At 37.0% G+C, this 12,227-nt stretch overlaps 1 long non-coding RNA gene across 3 annotated transcripts; it reads right to left on the bottom strand.

The window, feature by feature from the left end:
- Positions 1–236: 236 nt before the first annotated feature.
- Positions 237–10,500, bottom strand: LOC140700227 (uncharacterized). Of its 3 annotated transcripts, none has more exons than XR_012078571.1 (5): positions 10,069–10,500; positions 8,461–8,569; positions 6,212–6,294; positions 4,820–5,029; positions 237–3,854 (listed from the first exon to the last, which is right to left on the bottom strand). It is a non-coding gene; the product is annotated as an uncharacterized lncRNA (long non-coding RNA). The 3 variants fall into 3 exon arrangements; XR_012078572.1 differs by having other exon boundaries at positions 237–3,851; positions 8,461–8,572; XR_012078570.1 differs by having other exon boundaries at positions 8,461–8,572.
- Positions 10,501–12,227: the final 1,727 nt, after the last annotated feature.

Here is a 12,227-nt window from a genome sequence, read left to right on the forward strand (position 1 = left end):
GCTCTAAACTTAACTTTATGGACAAAAGAAATATCTATGTGGTAATTAGATCTGTTGTCTAGTTTCTAGCATCTCTGCCCATGCAGTTCTTTACATCAAAATGTATTTATGTCCAAGCTTATTTATCTTTCAACTATCACTAGATTGAAATAGATCAGTGAAAGAGACAACTGAAGTCCAGTGGGAGATTGCTTTAATCATTACACAGAAGCAAAAACAACAAAAATTAAGGCTAACAATACTGTATATCCAAGTTTATTTATCTTCAGATTATCAGTAGATTAAAATAGGTCAATAAAATAGTCATCTGGTGCCCAGTGAGAAGTTACTTTAATCGGAAAACATCATATGAAGGGAAAAATGATAAAAGTAATAAGATGAACTTAGGTAAAAATAAATTTGTATTAGATCGAGTTTTTTTTTTTTAAAGCATTGCTTGTTTACAATAGCAGTTGATGCCCATTAACAACATAATCTTTGAAGACTAAACCCTAATTCTGGTCCCAAAATTATGAGTTTAAAAAAAAAGATTAATACAAGCTTCCAATAAAGTTTTCATTGCAGTTTTTGCAGTGCCAATAATATTTCTTGGCTCAATGTAAACATGTACATTATAGGAAAATGAATAAAGTTGGCATCCTATGGCACATTACACAGTAAAAATTTGAGTGAGATATTTATATATATATATAATATATATATATAATGGTATGAAACTTGTTCTAAGGCCTTGACACAGATTTAGAAAGGTTTAGAACAGTGAAAGCCATTTTAAGGATTTCGTCTTTTACTCTGAGTAGAAGGATGAAATACTGCAGAGTTTCGAACAGAGGAGAATATGGTTGGATGTGTGCTTTCACAGGGTCATCTTGACTGTTCTGTTGAGACAACAAGCAGAGGTGCAAGCAATTCAGGAAGAACAGGGTGGCAAGCTGGCAGCTGTGAATGTGATGAGAAATGATGAGAGCCTATATTTACCTGTACTTTTAAAGAAGCGTGAAGATTTCTTTACCATGACATATAAGGTGTGATGAAAAGATAGACACCAAAGATGACAGTGATGTCTTGGGTTGGGCACTGGAACTAGGGGCTGGGGCTGCCATTGACAGAGATAGAGAAGGCCATGGTAGAACAGGTTTGGGGTGAGAATGAAGAGTTTAGTTTTATACTCGTGAAGGTGAGATGATTATTCAGTATTCAATGTATGCATTGCTTCCTAAAACCATGTGGCAGGGGTTTGTTGTAGTTTCTGTCTACTGATGTTGGTTATTTCTCTGGTTCTCTTGCTTTTCTGCCACATTGTCCCCCCCCCCCCCATTTGTCTGGTCGTTCTTGATTGTCTGCTTGGTTCAATATACAAATATATAAAGAGGATTGAAGGCCTAGCAGGATTTTATTTCCTCTGGAGCATATCTGCATTTGCTTGTGCAGGCAGCTAGGGTCATCAGCAAACTAGAATGACCTTATTACCGTCAGGGATTGAAATTAGAAGCTGCACTTCCATCCTTGCAAGTGCATTTCACCCTTATTTGATGGGTGTAGACCAGCAAGGTCTTAATCAGAAGCCTGCATGATTTACCAATGCCCCTGGCAAGCCTTGGACCCAATTTTAATTTTTATTCCTGTAAATTTTTCAAAACATCTTCTCATCAATTTCTTGGCCTCTCAATCACCTTTCCAAATCTGTAGATCCCCCTAAAGGAAAAATAGAGGGAAATACCAGGTTCAAATTGGTATGTTTTTTCTTTCTTTTCCTTTGGCATTTGGCCCTATAATTGCCTTGTTAGCATCCCAACATAATATTACACAGACACACAACTCACACACTTTCTTAATCCATCCCAGTATAGGAGTTAAATCAAATTACCATTGCCTCTACTGGAAGCAAGACTTCTTGGCCACTATATATTTAAAGCAACTTTAAATCCATGTTTTATACTTACTAAACAAGGTAGAAAGATGAAACTTTAACAAGTGCATAAACTGAGGTTTTTTTTATTTAAAAATATTATTTTCAATCCTATTCTTGGTGGCAGGATATAGCAAGGAACAGATAGCCAAGATGCCCACACTCCTGAAACTTAACATTCTCCTGGAGGAAGACAGAAAAGACCAACATAACTGCCAGATAGCACCAGTGCTGTGATAAATTTTAAGAAGGGTCCTGTAATACAGGGCAGATGGCAACTAATTTACATTGAATGGTCAAAGAAGGGTTTTCTATGGAGAGGACACAAGAAATGAAGGAAAAAAAGAAGCAAGACATATGACGATGTTCCTCAGAGTGCTGAGAAGAGTTTGCATGTGCTTGAGAAATAAGAAAGGGCATGTGCGTCCATACTGTTAATCACAAGAGAGAACTGTAGAAAAAGAGATTATAAGGCCAAGTAAGGGCGAAATCAAATAGGTCAAGATAAGAAATGTAATAAGTAAAACATATGTGTGTCTAGGTTTACTTTAAGACACTAAATTACCAACAAAATGAAAACAAGAAAGGATAAACTCTTACCTGCTTGAAAACTCATCAAAAACAATGGAAAAAGGTGTTTTTTTTTATATATATATCCTTCAACTCAAATATTTCTTTTTCCTCTCCTAATGACTTCAAAACTGATCTGATATCAGGCTAAACTAGTGGGCTAACGTTGCGTAGTTCTGTTTTTTTCTCTTGGAACCAAAGTAAAATGAGAGGAAAGTAAAAGGCATAAACCTAGAAGTAGCAACCCACCATTTTACAATCTCCAGTGTGATAACCGATAAGGCAAGATCGTCAATGCAGGCTAAAAGTCAACAGCTGCTGCAGAGAGAAGAACACTTTTACATTGGCCGTCCCTGGCAGCCATTCCCCCTGGGCAATCCATGATACAGCAAGAACTGAATTTTCCAGACTGAGAAAACACTACCCTGCGTGTGTTGTCAGTGATAGTTTCATGTTCCATTCGGGCCCCTGAGGATTGTGAGAAATTACACCCAAACATGCCTTGTGCTCTCCTCTCTTGTGTGCACTGCACTTCGAGAAGTTTTCATTCTTGACAAATTGAACCAGGATATTTGTTTAATTTTAAAGTAGTATGTGTGCATGTGTGTGTGAGTACGTGTCTGTGTGTTCCCTTCCTCCCAAGCAGTCGTACATACGGAACACTTCTCAAGTAGTACCACTTTTGGAATACAGTGTTTTGGAAACAGAAAGGAAAAAAATGGTATTTCAGTGTTATAATGGCAAGTGGTGATTAAGGAAAAGACATTAACCTTAAATACAGGATTGCAGTATGACAAGATTAGTGAAACGACTAGAGCCAGGCTGCACATCTAGCAGGATGGGTGATCCAGGAGTCCAGCTACAAGACCTTGGCCCATCCAGGGCCTGGTTGAGGTTTGGTGCCATCTCCTGGCAGCTTTCTGTCATGGCCTAAGTAACAATGAAGATGATTCTGGCTCCTTGCATGTAGGACTCTGCTCTCCCCCGCTGAGTGTGAAGCCTGGAGTCTTGGAGGGCTCTTCTCGGCACTTTCCCCTGCCCCCCAGCTCCGGCCAGGCCCATGTTTACAGCGTAGAAAGGGTCTCTGTGCTCCTGCTGTTACCTCAACAGTTATCTGCTGTTGTTTTTTGGTGCAAACCTCCTGGCAGGGGCAGAGAGGTTTCTCAGTTCTCACACTCTCGTCCCAGCCTTAGTTAGGTGAGCTCTGTGAACCCCAGCTTCAGGGTACTGTTTTCTCTGCTGCCCTTGCATCTCCCTTGGCATGTAAGGATGACGAATCTTGTGCAAGAGTGAATTTCCTGCCCCTCCCCCAGCAGCTGTGCTTTTGTCACTACAAAAGTGCAAAATGTGGGCTGGGGGCGTTCTTCCTCCACTGCTGTAGAAAGAAAGAAGAGTCAGGATTTCATGCCTCTCCTCCAGCAGCTGCTTCTGCAGGGCCCCCTGTCCTGAGCCCAGTCTCTCTCATAAGCACCCAGTGTGGACTTGTGTTCAAAAGCTGGCGAGGAAGTGCAGGTGACTTATGTCTGGGGTTTCTGGGGATACTAAATTCTCTTGATATCTCACATATAATTTTAAAAGTGTGTTAAAATTTCAGTTGTTTCCTTTTTACAAATGTTTATGTCTGCCACTTTTCCCTCCCACCCTGTGCCAAAGGCCAAATAGGTGCCTGATCAGTGTCTTTTTGGAGGGGCTAGTCCTCTTTGGTATCTAGTTTACCTAGTTATACCTTATTATCTTGGCTCTATGATGGGACCAAGAAAAGTTATGATTTGTTTAATTATCTTTTTTTCATCTTTTATTGACGTATATTTGATTTACAATGTTGTGTTAGCTTCTGGTGTACAGCATAGTGATTTAGTTATACATATATAGGTTCTTTTTCATATTCTTTTTCAGTTATTACAAGCTATTGAATATAGTTATTTTTGCTTTTATTTCTTTTGCCTTGGGAGGCTGACATAAAAAAAAAATTACCAACCCTACAAAGTAGGTATTATGATTCTAACCTTTTAGTTTAATAAGCAAACACAGACAGATAAAATAAGGCATAAGCTCTTGCTCTCAGAAGGGCCCTGCACTTGGTTTAAATCTCTGCTGTTTCCAGCTCAAAATTCTTAATTTTATCTAGGAAGGTGAAGTAAAGTTTATGAGGGGCAGTTACATACAAGTGCAAGTTCTTGCTCAGGGTCATGGGCCCTCAGCAAGTACTAAGCAGTTGGCCTGGTGGCCCCACCATAAAGGTTCCAGTCTCAGGGCAGTTTGGGACACACAGGATCTAGTTAGCTGAGCCCTTTAAAACAGTCCCTGAAAGAAGAAAGCTGGAGCAGTGGGCACACTCACCCGCTGGCCTGGAAGAAGCCACAGACACGTTTTGAACCACCAATGAAAAGAACAGCGTCTAGAAGTTGCGAGTCTCAGTCCTAAAAATGCAATTCTGCCAGTAACTTGAATGAACTTAAAGAGGACCCCGAGCTTCAGGTGAGACTGCAATGCTGGCTAACATCTTCCTGGCAGCCTTGCAATCATTTGAGAAGCCCAGATTCCTGACCCCTGTAAACAGCAAGATAATAAATAGGTATTGTTTTAAGCACTATTTGAGGTAATTTGTTAGGTAGCGATAGAAAACTAACCCAACAGTCACGAAATGTGCTGAAACATCATTGTAATGAGGCCATTATAAAAACATTATCACCCGCAGTTTTATAGAGAACTTAAAATTTAAATGTTTAAATATTTATTTTCAGTTACTTATGATGTTTACACAAATGTAGACACATTTTTTGTACACTTGAGAAGCCCTGAAGTGAAAAATTCACTGCACTCAAATAACAGCTGTCAAGTTACAAAATCCAACATAGACTGGCTCCAGGTCAGGCTTATCCCAGAATTGCTAAGTATCACAACTTGTAGGCACTTGCCCATTTTAAAACCATGACTGTATCAGCGTAGGCCCTGTTCTATCTTAGGTCACATGGCATGAATTCAGGATGGGGTGTAACAGCACAATTCTGTGTAAATAGCAGGTGAGCTATTGATAGAAGGTTTTTTGAAGTTTGGGTGGATGAAAACTATAAAAACCAGGAATAATTTTATGCAGTTTGTATCCACAATGAATAATTTATCAGGGAAGAAAGGCCATAATTATTTACAGGAATCATAAAGGTCATCAAACAGGAGGGATCAGACAGTTAAATCTATCATCTTGGGCTCCTCATCTGCTCTGAACTAAGACAGAGGGCGTCTGGCAGTCAATTGACTCAAAAAGGAGAAGCCAGTGTAGTGCGTTGGAGCCACAGTTTTCTCCAGATAGAGTGGGCCTAGCCAGGGGTCCTGTGAAAATACGATATTCCTAATTTTATGGCTTTGCTATAGTATTCATGATGTGGCTACCAAATGGGGACTTCATCAGGCATTAAAACTACAGGAAAACGTGCCTGTAATTGCACTAATACAACTGGAGAAAGGGTTATTTGGTTATATGGATGTCAAGCACAGAAGAAACAACATTTTTAAAGATTCAATAACAGTAAGATAACAATAGCTAACATTTACTAGACATGTAGTCTGCACTGGGCACTATTCTTAACTGATCTCAATTAATTCTTCAGTTAGATTTACAGTGTTTCCATTTTGCAGGTGAGGAACTAAGGAAAGAGAGGTCAAATAACCAAATTAAATCACAGAGCTAAGATTTGGGCCCCAAAAGACATGCTCTAGTCCCTGAGATCTTACCTTTCAAGAATGTATCTGAGTATGATCGGTGATCTCCAGGCCAAGTAGAACAGCTCCTTGCATAACCCATCTCGTCTGTCTGACTTTCAAACACATGGAATTAATTGATTTTTTTTAAAGTGAAACTTTTAATTCTGTAATCATTTTAGATTTATAGAAAAGATGGATTTAGTACATGGAACTCACATATGCTCTTTTATCCATCTTCCCTAATACTAACTTCTCACCTTTCCTTAGTACATTTGCCAAAACTAGGAAATTATCATTGGAACATCATTATTAACTAAATTACAGACTGTATTAGACTTTTTAAAACACTGTTTTAGAGAAGTTTTAAATTGACCAGAAGACACAGAGACTTTCCATATATGCCCTGCACCCAAACAGATACAGCCTCCCCCATGATCAAGGGGTACGTTTGTTACAATTGACAAACCTATATTGACCCATAGTTATCACTGAAAGTCCATAGTTTACACGAAGATTCTATGGGTTTGGGGAATGTATGATTGTAGGTATCTTCTACACAGAGTGTCACAGATAGAGAGTATCAAACAGTTTCACTGTCCTAAAAATCCTCTGTGCTCTGCCTGTTCATCATTCCCTCCCCCTTCACCCCTGACAGCCACAGATCCTTTCACTGTCTCTAGTTTTGCCTTTTCCAGAATGTCACATAGTTGGACTCGTACAATGTAGAGTCTTTATAGATTGGTGTCTTTCACTTAGTAATATGTATTTAAGGTTCCTCTGTGTCTCTTCATGATGTTATAGCTTGTTTCTTTTTAGCACTAAGTAATATTCCCTTACCTGGATGTACCACAATTAATTTTATTCATTCATCTATTGAAGGACGTTTTGGTTGCTTCCAAATTCGGGCAGTTATGAATAAAGTTGCTATAAACATCCATGTGCAGGTTTTTGTGGGGGCACATTTTCATATGCTTACTTGTCATCTGTAGATCTTTGGTGAAGTGTCTGTCAGGTCTCTTGCCTATTTTTTAACTCAGTTATTTGTTTTCTTATTGTTGAGTTTTAAGAGTTCTTTATATAGTTTGTATAACAGTCCTTTATCAGATAAGTCTTTTATAAATATTCTCAACCTGTCTGAGGCTTGTCTTCTCATTCTGTTGATAATGTCTTGCATAGAGCAGAAGTTTTTCATTTTAATGAAGTCTGGCTTATTAATGATTATTTTATATATCATGTCTTCAGTGTTGTATCTAAAAATTCATTGCCAAATCCAAGGTTATCTAGATTTTTCCCTGTTACCTTCTAAACGTTTTACAGTTCACATTTAGGTCCATGATTCGTTTTGACTTAATTCTGAAGGGTGTAAGGTCTGCATCTAAGTTCATTATTTTTGCATGTGGATGTCTAGTGTTTCAGAATCATTTGTTGAAAAATTGTCTTTTATCCATTGTATTGATTTTCCTCCTTTACTAATGGACTATATTTATAAGGGTCTATTTCTGGGCTCTCTGTTAAAAAGGAGAGTATGTGTATACGTTACCATTTGGGATTCTTCTTATCCCCATTCATTTATTTAAGCAATAATTCATTTATATAAATGTGTATTCAAATCTATTTATTTTATACTTTGAATGATAATCTGGTACTACTGGGCTTATTTTGTTGCTAAAACTATCCCAGTTTTGGCCATTGGGAGCATTTTTAAATTGGTGGCTGTGTTACTTTTATGTACACCAATGCTTTTTTTTTTTTTTCCAGCTTTAACTTATTTTCTGGCACTTTAGTGCTTTAGTGCTAGAATCAGCCATTTCTTCAAGGAGCCCTTGTTTCTTTTAATGGAAAATGGTACTTATTGTCCTTTGAACATCAATAACACTCAACAATCCCAAGACCCATTCTATTCCTAACCCCTGCCCCTGCAACACTGCTGATAGAACCCTGTTCGTCCTGTTCTATCACAGTAAATGATATGCTGTCCTTCCTGGTGCCCAGATGAAAAACCTAGGCTTCGTCACTGAGTCTTCATGCTCCTTTAGGCCACATATAAAACAAAAAATAATTTTTTTGTTATATTTCACTGCAATGTCCTCTTATCTTGTCACTCTGCCTCACAACTTGCCTTATTCCAATCTGTTTTCACATTGCAACAAAATGATGGTAAACTCTACTATCAAGTGATTGATGACACCTACAAAAATTGGTCCTACTTATCTCATCATTCCTACCTGGCATCGCTTCCTACCACCCATCCAACCATCAAGTGCTTCATTTTGTCTTACCTCCAGTCTTCACCCATGTGGTTCTCTGCTTGAAACACTCTTCCCTGACCTTGACTCGGCTCAGCAGTATTCACCTTCCAAGTTATAGCTTAAGTTTCACTTTCATGTCCTACTGTGAATATATATATTACTGTAGCAATCCAAAAAGAAAAGTAATAATTCATACAAAATTTGAAATGCGTATTTTTATCTTCCATTCGTAGAACAACCTATGGTTAATGAATGATCATATATGAGAGAAAGAGAAAGTCAACACAATTTTTGAAAAGAAATCCATATGTCTTTATGACCAAGTAATATGTGCATATCATTTTACTATGAAAGCTATTTGTAATATTAAGATTGGATTTAGTTTACTTCTTCCTATAAATAACATTATATTCCCTGAGAGAGCTTAATAAGTAAGAACATATTATTTTATTAGTGATAATAACGATGATCATTTTTGGAAAATGACAGAGTAGAATTCTCAGTAAAATCCCAAGCATCATATATCATTATCTAAGTAGTTAGGAATCAGCTTGGGCATTTTTCATGAGCATGTGTAGTCTTGTGCTTTGAAAGTTAAAAAGACTGCTATATTTTCTTAGTTTGTTGGGGTACATAGATAAGACAGGCACATGATTATTATTGTGCTGAACTTTATTTTAGTTGGGTTTTAAGGTAAGTGTATGTACATTCCAATTTTTCAGTTTAACCTAGAAAGTTTGTTCCAGGCATCAAAGTTGGAACAGTAATGTAGTATATAGTTCAGTGGTAAGCAAAGCCTTGTCTGACAGAACTAATTTCTGCATCTACCTTCTCTAATATCCAAGAATCTTTCCTTTATCATCATCTCTTTTAAGCCTTTTGTAAGAATACACATGGTTTATAAATATACTCAAGGTATAATGTTTCCTTTGAAAGGTAACCTATTCAGAGAAAAAAAAATTGTAATCTTATGGCCAACCCGAGAAAACAAGTTCCTGAGGACATGGGCTTGGGGCATGAGATTTCTATATATGTGTAAATGTGAGTGAGTGTGAGTGAGTGAGTGTGTGTGTGTGTGTAAGAGCTGTCACCCAAATGAGAGTTTAATAGGAGTAGATTAAAGGATTGGTCAATCCACCAGGCTTAAGATAGTTTATGTCAGTAAATAACTGATGAACCTAGTACTTTACCATCAAACTATCCATAAAGAAAAACAAAAGACCACAGTATAAAATTAAGCATCTAAAAATATATATGTTATGCATCAAGTCCCTCTTTGGGAAATAGAAGAACTATGAACATATGCATCCTTTTCTCAAACAAATTACAATACAGTCCGAATACAGTCAGAAAATTAAGAAAAACATACTTAAACTGACAGCAAATAACATACTATGCAGCATAACTAGGTGCAAATCAAATGTGATGACTCTAAAAGCTCTAGGAAGTGGGTGAGAAGATATTTCCAAGCTATTGCTCAAAAATTTTTTACAGTGAGCTTGAAACTTACATGTGTCTGGAAGACACATAGGGTCAGAGGGGGAATGGGAAGATATTCCATATGGAAAGCAAAGGCAAGCTGGAAGGTAGAGAGAGAAAGGTTTAAACACAGGAGGTTTATAAAATCATGAGGCTTACCTGAATCCGGCTTTGTAAAGCTTGCTGAGGTCACAGTAAACACTAACATTTGTATAAGTATAAATTTCAGTGTACTTTAAAGAAGTTGCTTACTTGTTTTGGATTCTAGTCTCAGACTTCTAATTACTAACTCAAAATGGCCATTTAATAGAGCTAAGCCTGACGTTTTACATCTGCAAAACTGCAGTAATTTTTCCTGCTAGTCTTGCAAGGTAACCTGTGAGTGTTATATAAGACTACATATAAAACTGTACTAATGCCATAATCATGAGCATATAATCCTATTAATTCTAACTTGTCTTTTCCTATACAGATATTCAATCTTTTAAATAGGGAAATCAAAATAATGCACAAAGGTACAATTAAAAAGTAATAGAATATCTTACGAAAGTGCAAGTGAGGTAGTAATCAGTATTCCTGGCTTATTCCTTGTTCACGGGATGTTGTCAGTCTCTAATTCTAAAACTGGATTCACTGCAGCCTACAAGTGGATTTTAATAATAAAGATTAAATCATGTGCAGGTAAAAACTCGTTTGCGTTGCTCCAAAACCACCAGGGGAAAATATTTGGAGCACAAGTGAAAGCACGTTGGAAATTAATATGCCTTTAATAATAATTCAACACAATTATGTCCTATATCCACTGCATTTTAATTCCTTGAAATGCAGAGATTTTCATTTAAGAATTTAAAACTGTACTGTCAGCTTTAATTCTATTTCAGTCTGCTAAAAAGTATGATTATTATCATTCCAACTGCTCTCTTTTATCTCAAAGTAACAGTTTAACCGGAATTTGAATGTTTAGTGGTAAATCATTTTTGCGGAGTTTTTATATTAATGAATTAAAATTGTTTCTCATGTTAATTTCTGTTATCTTAGTAAAACTTTACTGCCATTTACTGCAAGTAGTCTACTGCTCAACAAGATTGCCTTATTTTCCTGTCTGATCCAGAGCAGAATATTCAATCTGTGTGATACAAAAATTGTCTATTCCATCACATATGACTTAAGTTTCCTCTGAAATGAGCTCTGGGATGATTGTTTCTTGGAAGAAGTGCTTTTGAGAATTACTTTCTCCAATTTCTAGTCGTTTTTCTTACACAGTAATTCTTTTAAACATTCGTTTTTCTTTTATTTCTGTTGTTCCTTCATTTCTTAGACATTCACCTCTAACCTTACCTACCTGAAGGTTAATTTTTATACAGAAAGAAAAAAGTTCTCAAGAGTAATTGTATTCAATCAAAAGCAAATGTCAAAATTCCCAGTATCTTAATTGAGCCTGATAAAGTTGGTATATCTTATATTTACTAACTATATCCTAGTTACCTACAAAATATGTCCCATAAATATTCCATAGGTCCTTATCATCTGGTTGAGTAAGGATGCTTATAAATAAATGAGGCCAAAAAAGGTAAGTAGGTACATTACGGGCATCATTTTTATGATTTAGGACATTTTATATTAAGTTATGGTTCTCAGCCAGGAACAGTTTCATCCCCCCAGGGGACACCTGGCAATGTTTGGAGACATTTTTGATCATCGTAACTGAAGTGGCACTACTGACATCCAGTGAGTAGAGTCCAGGGATGCTGCTAAACATTCTGCAGTGCATGGGAGGGTCCTCCACCACAAAGAATTACCTGATCTAAAATATTCTTAATAAAGTCAAAGTGGAGAAACCCTGATGTATTGGGAACTTATGATCCCCACAATTTTTCAAATTGCTGTTTTCCTCCTGATGAAGACGGACTTGCACATTTTATTTTTAGTTCCAATAGCTCTTTTATACATTAGTCCAAATTGAGGTGTGTAGTTCTCCACTTCATCACATCATCCACTCTGTGAAGCACATCTAACAAGAAAGCTGCTGGTTCCCTAATGGCATGGATCACTCTAAATTGTCTAGAGAGAAAAGGGGATGGGGAACATTTACGTGCATCACATCTCTAATAATGATGGCTATCACTGCTTTATAAATCATATTAGTGGGCTGAAAGGGGAGATGAGAATATCCTGTACAATTTACACATTAATGTAGTACTTAGCAATCCAATACATTTTGTTTCACTTTTAGTGACCAAAAAGTTTTGGCAAGTTAAATAACCTATATGACCTTTACTTTCGCACTAATAATACAGCAACAACAATAGTAGTAGTAG

The sequence above is a fragment of the Vicugna pacos genome, chromosome 12, assembly GCF_048564905.1.
Source record: "Vicugna pacos chromosome 12, VicPac4, whole genome shotgun sequence".
Taxonomy (NCBI): Eukaryota; Metazoa; Chordata; class Mammalia; order Artiodactyla; family Camelidae; genus Vicugna; species Vicugna pacos.